The sequence below is a fragment of the Helianthus annuus genome, chromosome 4 (assembly GCF_002127325.2).
Source record: "Helianthus annuus cultivar XRQ/B chromosome 4, HanXRQr2.0-SUNRISE, whole genome shotgun sequence".
Classification (NCBI taxonomy): Eukaryota; Viridiplantae; Streptophyta; class Magnoliopsida; order Asterales; family Asteraceae; genus Helianthus; species Helianthus annuus.
The window spans coordinates 134,408,884-134,418,309 of NC_035436.2; the positions used below are offsets into that span (position 1 = coordinate 134,408,884).

Here is a 9,426-nt window from a genome sequence, read left to right on the forward strand (position 1 = left end):
TTCATTCTTGGTGAGAGTTGAAGCCACCTTGTACATAAATAATGCTTATCTTTGATGAGAGTGGCAACGGGTGGGGGTGCGTTAGAACTTGTGCCTTGATACGGTTCGAGTCCTTAGTTGAATTTGAATGCAAAAAGGATAAGAGCATCTAGGTAGCCTCGTCATGGGTGTGAGCGAGTGTGGGATTTGGGGGGTTGGACCTCATAAGTTATATATATGAGCATGGTTACGAGAGGGGCGGGGGTTTGGACATGTAGTAGCCATTTTGTGCCTAAAAGCTTATCGTTTGTTACCCCTAGCTACTTACTTACAAATTTACCCAATTTAACCCGGTCTTATAGTGCTAGTAGTTGCTTTAGTCGTGTTTAGATATGTTATGTGAATGTTTCTATATGTTAAAAAAAAGCAAAAGCAAAAAAAAAAAAAATGAAAAAGAAAAAAAAAGAAAAAAAAAGTGATGGTAGTTGTCTTGTATATATTAGTTAACTTGGTAGTTGTTAGTTTGCTTTATTGTAATAAAAAGACCGGGTTAAGTTTCGCTACTTCATATATATTCCATTTCCTACCCATACACCTAGCCACGTTACAACCTTGGAAGTCCCTGTGATTTGCATTCATGTTCAACACATACTAGGAGAAGAATCGATTTAGGTACAAGCTTATAGTTGTGCAACCACCCGTTAGCCGTTGTGTGTCTAGCTCATGTTGCTAGCTTACTTGTTAACGAGAGGAGAGACATAGCGAGGGGTGCATTAGTTGGGTGTTAAAAAGGGGTTAGTAAAAAGGATTGCATGTTTTTGCTTGGTTTACAATGATCACTTGTTGAGAAATTGATTTAATGAGTTGCTTGGGACAAGTAACAGTTAAGTGTGGGGATGTGACGGGTGGTCCATTGGACAACCCTTTATGATGTTAAAAGACAAGTTTATCCCTCATTTAAGTGTGTAATTATCTTGAATTAGATAACTTTTGTTGCTTATGTCTCAGGTGCGGTTTGGTAGCTTAAAGTGGATAAAATGCAGCTTTGGAGGGTTTGAAGATGAACGGGTCGTGTGCGGAACGAAAGAAGAAACAAGGCACACATTTCAGGGGTCCACCGTAAATTATGGTGGCCACCTTAATTTACGGTGGCCCTGAAATCTCAAAAGATCCCACCGTAACTCAGTTTCAAATCACCGTAACACTTTGAACATCACCGTAAATTACGGTGATACCGTAATTTACGGTGGAAGCTGCGACAGAATCGTAACTGCCCTCATTAAGTCAATTTTATGGTGTCTTTTCATCTATTCTCATCATTGGACGGTTTTGGAGCTTGCTAGTGGCGATTTTGGCTATCTTGCTTGGTTGTAAACATTTTCTAAACAATTCGTTTGTGTTTTCGATCCGTATGAACATTGAACTTGTTGCTATGATGATTCACCAAGCTATGTGTGGCTAAACTTAGGGTGATCATCCTGAATTGAAGGTTTGTCTATGACTTTTGTGTTTGGATTCGTATTTCTAGAGTAATAGACTTGCAATGTTTGTTTATTTATTATGGTGTGTGAATGTTTGTTTGTAAATTGTTGGTTGATGTTATAATCATATTCTAAACCATACGTTCTTGGTGTCATTGACAATCGAGATATCACGGGAGGGATTAGGGTTGGATATTAATTAATTGGTTATCGGGTAACAACCTCGCATTGTCATAATCCGAGTACTTAGTTCCCTTTTATCACAACAAACAATTATACACGAATCATGTCTATGTGATTCTTTCTAGTGAATTTAAACACAATTGTCAAAAGCAAACTGGAAATTTAGGATGGTCGCTTGTTCCTAATCTGTTTACAAACTTAATCTTTGAATTGCAATTTAAGTAGTTAATAGTAGTTCGTAAAACCAAAACAAACAACGCTTGAATTTTAACTTCTGCATCTTAGTTTAAGTGCAAAGCTATAAAATCACACATTTTCCACATACTCCCTGAGTTCGATACCCACTTACCACTAACTATTAGTTGTAATTGGATTAAATTTGCGTGTACCTATGACAGCACGTCAATCGACCACTTTCTTTATTAATTCGGACTCATGATCAGTGTCAGATGATGTGAACGTAACATCAATGTTGTCTGGTAAATTTTTTGAAGACTCAGACTCCCACTGTAAATTTGTTGCCTTTTTGACTCTTTCTGAATTTGGATTTTGTGGAGAATATCCATTTTCAAGCGGGGGTGGACACTTGTTGTAACTAACACTATGTTTCTTACCAGAATTTTTCACTTCAGTATCCTTTTGTTTTAGAATTCTTCTCATCAGATGTTTCTTCTTCAAATGCCTTCATGCCTTCAACGGTTAGATAAATCCTGTCAATAACATAAGACGTACATGAGTAACTTTTTAACAACCTATTAACTCTTTCTGTTTCAATCCTTTGTGTTTCCAGTTTCTGTTCCAGCACAGCACACTTCTCAATATAATTGTTCACGACTTTCTGCTTTGTCATGAAAGCGCTTTGAAGTGTTTTCATGATTGTTGCTTGTTCACTGCTTGATTGATTGTACTGATTCATTGATTTGTTTAGAACATCATAAGATTCTTTCAATCGGTTCATGTTGTGTATCTAAGTACTGTTTTGCTTCTTCACTGCTTCACAGTTTTCACACTTCACAGGAATCTTTTGAGCATCAACTTCTGCTTCAACTTTGAAAGCTGGAACTTCTTTTACCTTTCTTTTTATCACACAAACTTCTTCATCATTAGTGCTATCTTGTTTTTTAACCTTCTTCTTTTTCTTTCGAACTTTTCCATCATCACTGTCACTCTCCTCTAGCATTCTTAAATGCTCTTTCATTCTGTTTGCATAATAATAATCATCATTATCACTGTCTTCAGCAACACGAGCAGCAAAAGCTTTATGATTTGAAGTTTTGTTAGGATCATGGTCATCCCAACTAAAATTTTCCCAGCTAAACCCTTCTAGTAATTTTTCATCATCTTGATCTATCAATTTGATCATCAAATAAGCTTTCTTTGATTCTTCGATTGCCTTCTTAGCATGTGCAGTTTGTGGTTCTTGTTGATGTGGTTGTTGAGCAACTTGATGATAAATCGCTTTTTGATAGTAATCATTGTTATTGAACGGATTTTGAGCTCCACTTGCTTGCGGTTTGTGCACTCTCTCTTGAAGTGTCCTTTTTCCCTGCAACGAAAACAAGTAACTTTAGACTTTTCAAAACCTAAAATAGAAACATTTGCATCACGGAAATCATCTCTTCCCGTAATTTGTTTAAACTTTTCGGCTCTCCTCAACACACTCGCCAAACACCACTTTATATCCATCAACTCCATCTCCTCAGCATCAATTTGATCGTAATCCTCTTTTGTCAACATTGGATTCCCGATCCGACATGCAACTAAACTCTCATATGACTCTAACACAGTCAGCAATAAAGACATGTGACCTTTTGCAACCTCTTCCAAGAATTTTTCACCATTCTCAAGATTTAATGCAATGTTGCATTGTAACATTTTTCCATTCTTGGTTGCTGAAAAGTTTGGATCAAATGATGAATATGAAGAAAATCTTGTTTTGCTGTTTGATCCTTGAGATGACCCTCCAGAAGAACTTTTAGCGTTGAATGCAGTTTCAACCTTTGGTGACATGTTGGTTTTATCACTGATACCTCCTTTGTAATAAAGCCCAATATCTTGTTCACCATCAAAATCTTTCATTCTTGATATCTTCCGTTGTTCCATCTCTTGAGCTTCAAGTTTCTCAATAAACTTACTCAATGTTAGAGTGTTAAACCCTTTCTTATTCCTTAACATCATAAGGAATGTGCCCCAAGTTTCATGTGGCAACGCATCAGCCAACTTCTCAATCAATTCTTCATTATCCTTTGTGATGCTCAATCTCTTCATGTTCATTACTAAATTGCAATATCTTTCGATAATCTGCTTGGTGTTTTCAGTTTTTAAACCACGAAATAGATCAAACTCCTTTTTCAAAAGCGATTTTTTGTTTTTAATCATCTCTTGACTTCCAACAAACTTAGATTTTAATGCTTTCCAAATTGAATATGCACTTCCATTGTGTTGCAATAAAACCAAGATATCTTCTTTAACAGCTTGTTGCAATAAACTGATCATCATCTTCTCACTTTTGTATTTCTTTTTCTCATCAACACTTAGGTCTTTAATAGCAATCTCCTCTTTGTCATCATTCATTGGTCTAACATATTTTGTTTCAATACATTCCCAAGCATCCAAGTAATTTGCTTGAATCCAATTTTCAAATCTCTCCTCCCATCCTTTATACTCCTCGATATTCATAAGTTTTGGCGGTTTTTGCATGGTGTCCGTTTCATTTTCTAACATCGTGTGTTGTGCAATGGTAATTGGAGTAGCAAAGGCATTGTAAAACTCCTCTTCCATGATTCGGTATCAAAAATTTCACAAATTTTTACTTTCAAACGAAATAGCTTTCAAGCGAAATGAAATTTGGTACGAAATGACCTTGTTTAAACGAAATGACCTGCAATACAACTTCAAATGAAATGAGTTCACACGAAATGAAGAATTTCACACGAAATGACTGATTTCATGCGAAATAGTCAAGCGAATAACCACCTTGGTGCGAAATGAAGTGATTTCGTACGAAATGAGTGATTTCGTGCGAAATAACAAAAAATTCAAGCGAAATGAAGTGATTTCGTACGAAATGAGTGATTTCGTACGAAATGAAATACTTTTTCAAACGAAATGACAATATATGGTGATTTCGTGCGAAATGAGCCTGAAAATGTTATTCCGTGCGAAATGAAAACCATATTTCGTGCGAAATGCTGCTGATGTCATCATCTCGACCATATTTTTGTCAAATTGATCAAGTTTTAATCTGATTTTAGGTCTGACTCTTTCAAGGCTTTGATAAAACACTGTTTCGCTTATAATGTGAGAAATTCAAGACATTTTGACCGTGAAATCAAGTTTAATTTTGAAAAGAAGGTGTAGAAATCAGAATTTTGAGCTGAATCGGTAAGAACTCTTCCTCCTGAGCTCTGATACCACTTGTAGGATCGTTTTACCGACCAAACGAGTCGTTCAGAAGAGTTTTTGCTCAATACGAGAGGCAGAAACAAACGTATCGAGTTGATTCAGCTAGATATTCACTTTAAACTGTCTTTTGATTGATTTGACAAGGATTTACAGCGAGTAGACACTTCGGCAGCAGTTCGGCATTGAAAACCGGAAAGTTACAAATGACTTGGCACATAAAGTATTTATAGTGCTGGCTATTTCGTATGAAATAGTCCATACGAAATAAATTTCACACGAAATAGTCATTTCGTGCGAAATGACTTGTTGATTTCGTGCGCAACGACTTCCATGTCATTTCGTGCGAAATACCCTCCAAACTCATGTTTGACATTTTTCTCGTACTACGTGCCCTGATCTATCAATATACATACAAGACTCGATACAAGACGAAGTCGACAGACGTATGCACCAACACAATGCTTTGGCATCAGTTGCTGGGTTCCAGATCGATCAGACAGAGTATCGAATCAGTGATCAGGGGTTAAAACACTTACAACGGGGCAGAGCTTCGTGATTTTAGGGGTATTTTAGGTATTATTTTCGTTCAATATAGAGAGAAAGAAAGAAAATTTTGAGCGACTGTGAACTGTGGCCGAAAGGCTCTATTTATAGTTGTTTCCGGACCCCGTCGCGCCCCGCGACGCATATAAGCGCCGCCCGTCGCGGGCCGCCACACCCCCCGAGCTAGGGTTAGGCTTGACTGGTCATAGACGTAGGTTCGACACGTTATATGACATGTGTCCAAAAGAGTGTCCGGCAAGCTAGACCCCGTCGCTACCCGCAGCGGGTTCTATTAAGTCTGTCGCGGGTCGCGATAGACGTGTAGACCTTATTTTTTTTCATTTTTTCACTTTAAATAATGATACGTAGGCTCGACTTTTTGATTACGGGGTGTTTTAAGACGTTTTTGAGGGTTATTATATCCTCCCTACCTTGTTTTAAATCTCGTCCTCTAGATTTACTGGAATAGGTAAGGGTATTTCCTTTTCATTTCAAATTCTAGCTCCCATGTGTATTCGGGTCCTCTCTTCGAATACCATTTTACTTTGACCAGAACTAATCTCTTATGCTTGAAATTGTTGATCTTTCTATCTTCAATTTGTATTGGTCTCTCTACAAACTTAAGCTTTACATTCACCTCTATATCTTGAAGAGGTACTATTCAACTAAACATTTCTTGAGGTTACATACATGAAATACATCATGTACTCCTGCCATTTCTTCTGGTAACTGTAGCTAATAAGCTACTGACCCTATTCGTTTGATTATTTTAAAAGGTCCAATATACCTTGGGCTTAGCTTTCCTTTCTTACCAAATCTTACAACTCCTTTTCATGGTGAAATTTTTAAGAGTACCTTGTCTCCAACTTGAAATTCTAGGGGTTTACGTATGTTATCTGCATAACTCTTTTGACAATCTCGTGTTGTTTTCAGTCTTTCCTTGACTTGAATAATTTTGTCAGTGGTTTCTTGCACAATCTCAGGACCTGACAGTTGTTTTTCTCCAATCTCTGCCCAACATACTAGTGTTCGTCATTTTCGTCCATAGAGTGCTTCAAATGGTGCGACATTGATGCTTGTATGATAGCTTGTTGGAAGAAAATTTTATTACAGGTAAGTGTTCATCCCAATTTCCTCCAAAGTCTATCACACAGGTTCTAAGCATATCCTCCATTGTTTGAATTGTCCTTTCACTTTGTCCATATGTTTAAGGGTGATAAGTTGTACTTAAATTAATCTGGTTCCCATTGCCATTTCAGACACGATAGATAAAGGAATCCAATGTAATGAAACTATTTCATTTACATATAACTTAGCTAATTGTTCCATACTGAAAGTTTCTTTCATTGGTAAGAAATGGGCAGATTTAGTCAATCTGTCTACAATCACCCCGACTGTGTCATTACCTTTTTGTGTTTTGGGTAATTTGGTAACACAATCCATTGTTATCAATTCTCATTTCCAAATTGGCATTTCCAATTGCTGAAGTAATCCTGAAGGTTTCTGATGTTCAGCTTTAACCTGTGAACAGGTTAAACATTTAGCAACATAAATTGCTATATCCTTTTTCAATCCTATCCACCAGAAGTTTTTCTTTAAGTCTTGATACATCTTGTCACTACCAGGATGCATCGTATACTTAGATTTATGGGCTTCCTCTAGAATTTGATTTTGTAGGTTTCCTTGAATAGGTATCCAAATCCTTTTCTTATGAAATCTCAAAATTCCATTTGCTCCTTTTTCTAATTCTTAATTATTCCTTTTAACCCTTCAGCATCATCCTTGATTGCTGTTTCTTGTATCTTTTTAATTTGTTCATTCAAATCTACCTGCAGGTTTAGTCTGAGAGCACGTACCCTTTTTGGCTTCTCATGGTATTTTAGCGTTGCATCAACACACATCCAAATCCTAACTTAGATGCATCACAATAGACTATAAAGTCTTCAGTTCCTCCTGGTAAAACCAGTATTGGTGCGTTCGTTAATCTTTGCTTCAAAACCTTGAATGCTTCCTCTTGTTTTGGTCCCCATTCAAACTTAGCTGACTTGCTAGTTAGTTTGGTTAATGCAATGGCTATTCTAGAATAATCTTGAATAAAACGTCTATAATATCTGTAACACCCCAAAATACGCAATTTATTTATGCTACCTTAAATGTCTAATTTTGTAATATTAACTAAGTTAAAAGAATGTGGTATTAGTTCAACAAGAATGAAAGTTAATGTGTTAATTATCAACCATTAGAATTAGAGGGGCTGAACTTGTATAAAGTGATGAAAGTTTTTAATAAATAAAATAAAACACAGAACACACCTTCTGGTGTGTTCTGTGGATCGACCAGAGCAAAGAACCAAGGAGAAAAAAAACCTAGTTTCAGAGATTCACAAGATTAAGAAGGAATTAAGAGCCCAAGTTAATGCATGAACTCAAATCTTTAACCATCTAAGCTTGTGCAACAAATGGTAAGTCGAAAATTATGATTTAGTGGTTTGTAGAAAGTGGGTTTTAACCTAATCATGAATTTATGTGGAAATCTTGTGTAATTGTGAGTTAGGAATTCATAATAGATTGAGAATTTTGTTTAATTTTGATTGTTTGGGTGATTAGGGTTCATACCCACTTGTTGTAGGAGTATGATGAACATGATGAATTATAATAACATGCTTATAGATGTGAATTGATACACAACCTGTATGTGAAAGAGAAATTAGATAAGTTAATGTAGGATGAAAGAAAGATGTGAATTTGATTGCTTCTTGATAGACTAGAAAGTGAACATGTAGGACTATGCTATGAACACTTGTACCTTGTGCTTTGTTGATATTGTGCAGACCAAGTGTTTGATGAAATGCTTCAATAAAGAATTCAGCCACATTAACCATAAACTTTATGTAAAAATCATGATTGAATGTGCTTGTGGGTAAAAATGTATGACATCTTATCAAAGAATGTATGTTAATATGTATATGGCATGAATTCTAAGTATGAATGATTATGTATAGGTGTAAAGGAGGAAGGTTCGAGTCACGCGAAGCAACAAGGAAATCAAGAACGAGGTAAGCTACTTGTACAAATTCAGAATCTTATCATAATGTTGTTTTACCATATGATGTGTTAAATTGAATCGATCATGAAAAAGTACTTGTGTAGAATTTATTAAATGGGTCGAATATGATGGTTTAGTATGCTATAGAATGAATTCGTATGTTTGGACCCTTTTATGAATGGGTCAAAAGAATAGAATGCAAGAATGAAAGAAAAGGTATTTAGAGATTTGCAAGTTGTGGATGTCATAGTGACTATAAATCTGCTAGTTGGAATCTTGAGTTAAAAGAAAGAATTTTAGTCCTAATGAAGTTTACTCGTTGTTGTGATGTAGGTAAATCTCAAGTTTAATGACAAGCTTCGCCCGGTCCGAACACACCTCAAGCCCGTCATGCGTTCCGCACTTTGTAAAGAAGATAATGTTTAATACTTTGTCACTTTTGTCCATGTCTAGTAGTTTTTATTATGTTTGTCTTTTGAAAACTTAGTCGTGTGTAAGTACTTAAACTTAATGGTTTCGTAGGTGAAACAAGGTTGGTTTTGATGTGTATATTGTGTCTTTTGAAACGTAGCGTATTTTTGAATGATGTTTTGATTGTGAAAAACAGGGGACCGCTCGTTTTGCGAACGGGTCATGCCCAAATTTCGTTAGATTTAGTATGTCAATGTTTAAAAATTAAATGGAAAAATTTAGGGTTGTTTCAATATCCTGCCAATCCAAGACAACTTCTTACTCCTGCTGGTGATTCAGGGACTTTCCATTTAGTAATAGCTTCAATCTTTGTAGGATC

The 9,426-nt window shown here is 36.1% G+C and overlaps 1 long non-coding RNA gene across 1 annotated transcript; it reads left to right on the plus strand.

The window, feature by feature from the left end:
• The first annotated feature begins 7,952 nt into the window (after positions 1 to 7,952).
• On the plus strand, positions 7,953 to 9,195 carry LOC110934846. The gene is made up of 3 exons (XR_002588674.2): positions 7,953 to 8,052; positions 8,593 to 8,646; positions 8,970 to 9,195. It is a non-coding gene; the product is annotated as an uncharacterized LOC110934846 (long non-coding RNA).
• Positions 9,196 to 9,426: the final 231 nt, after the last annotated feature.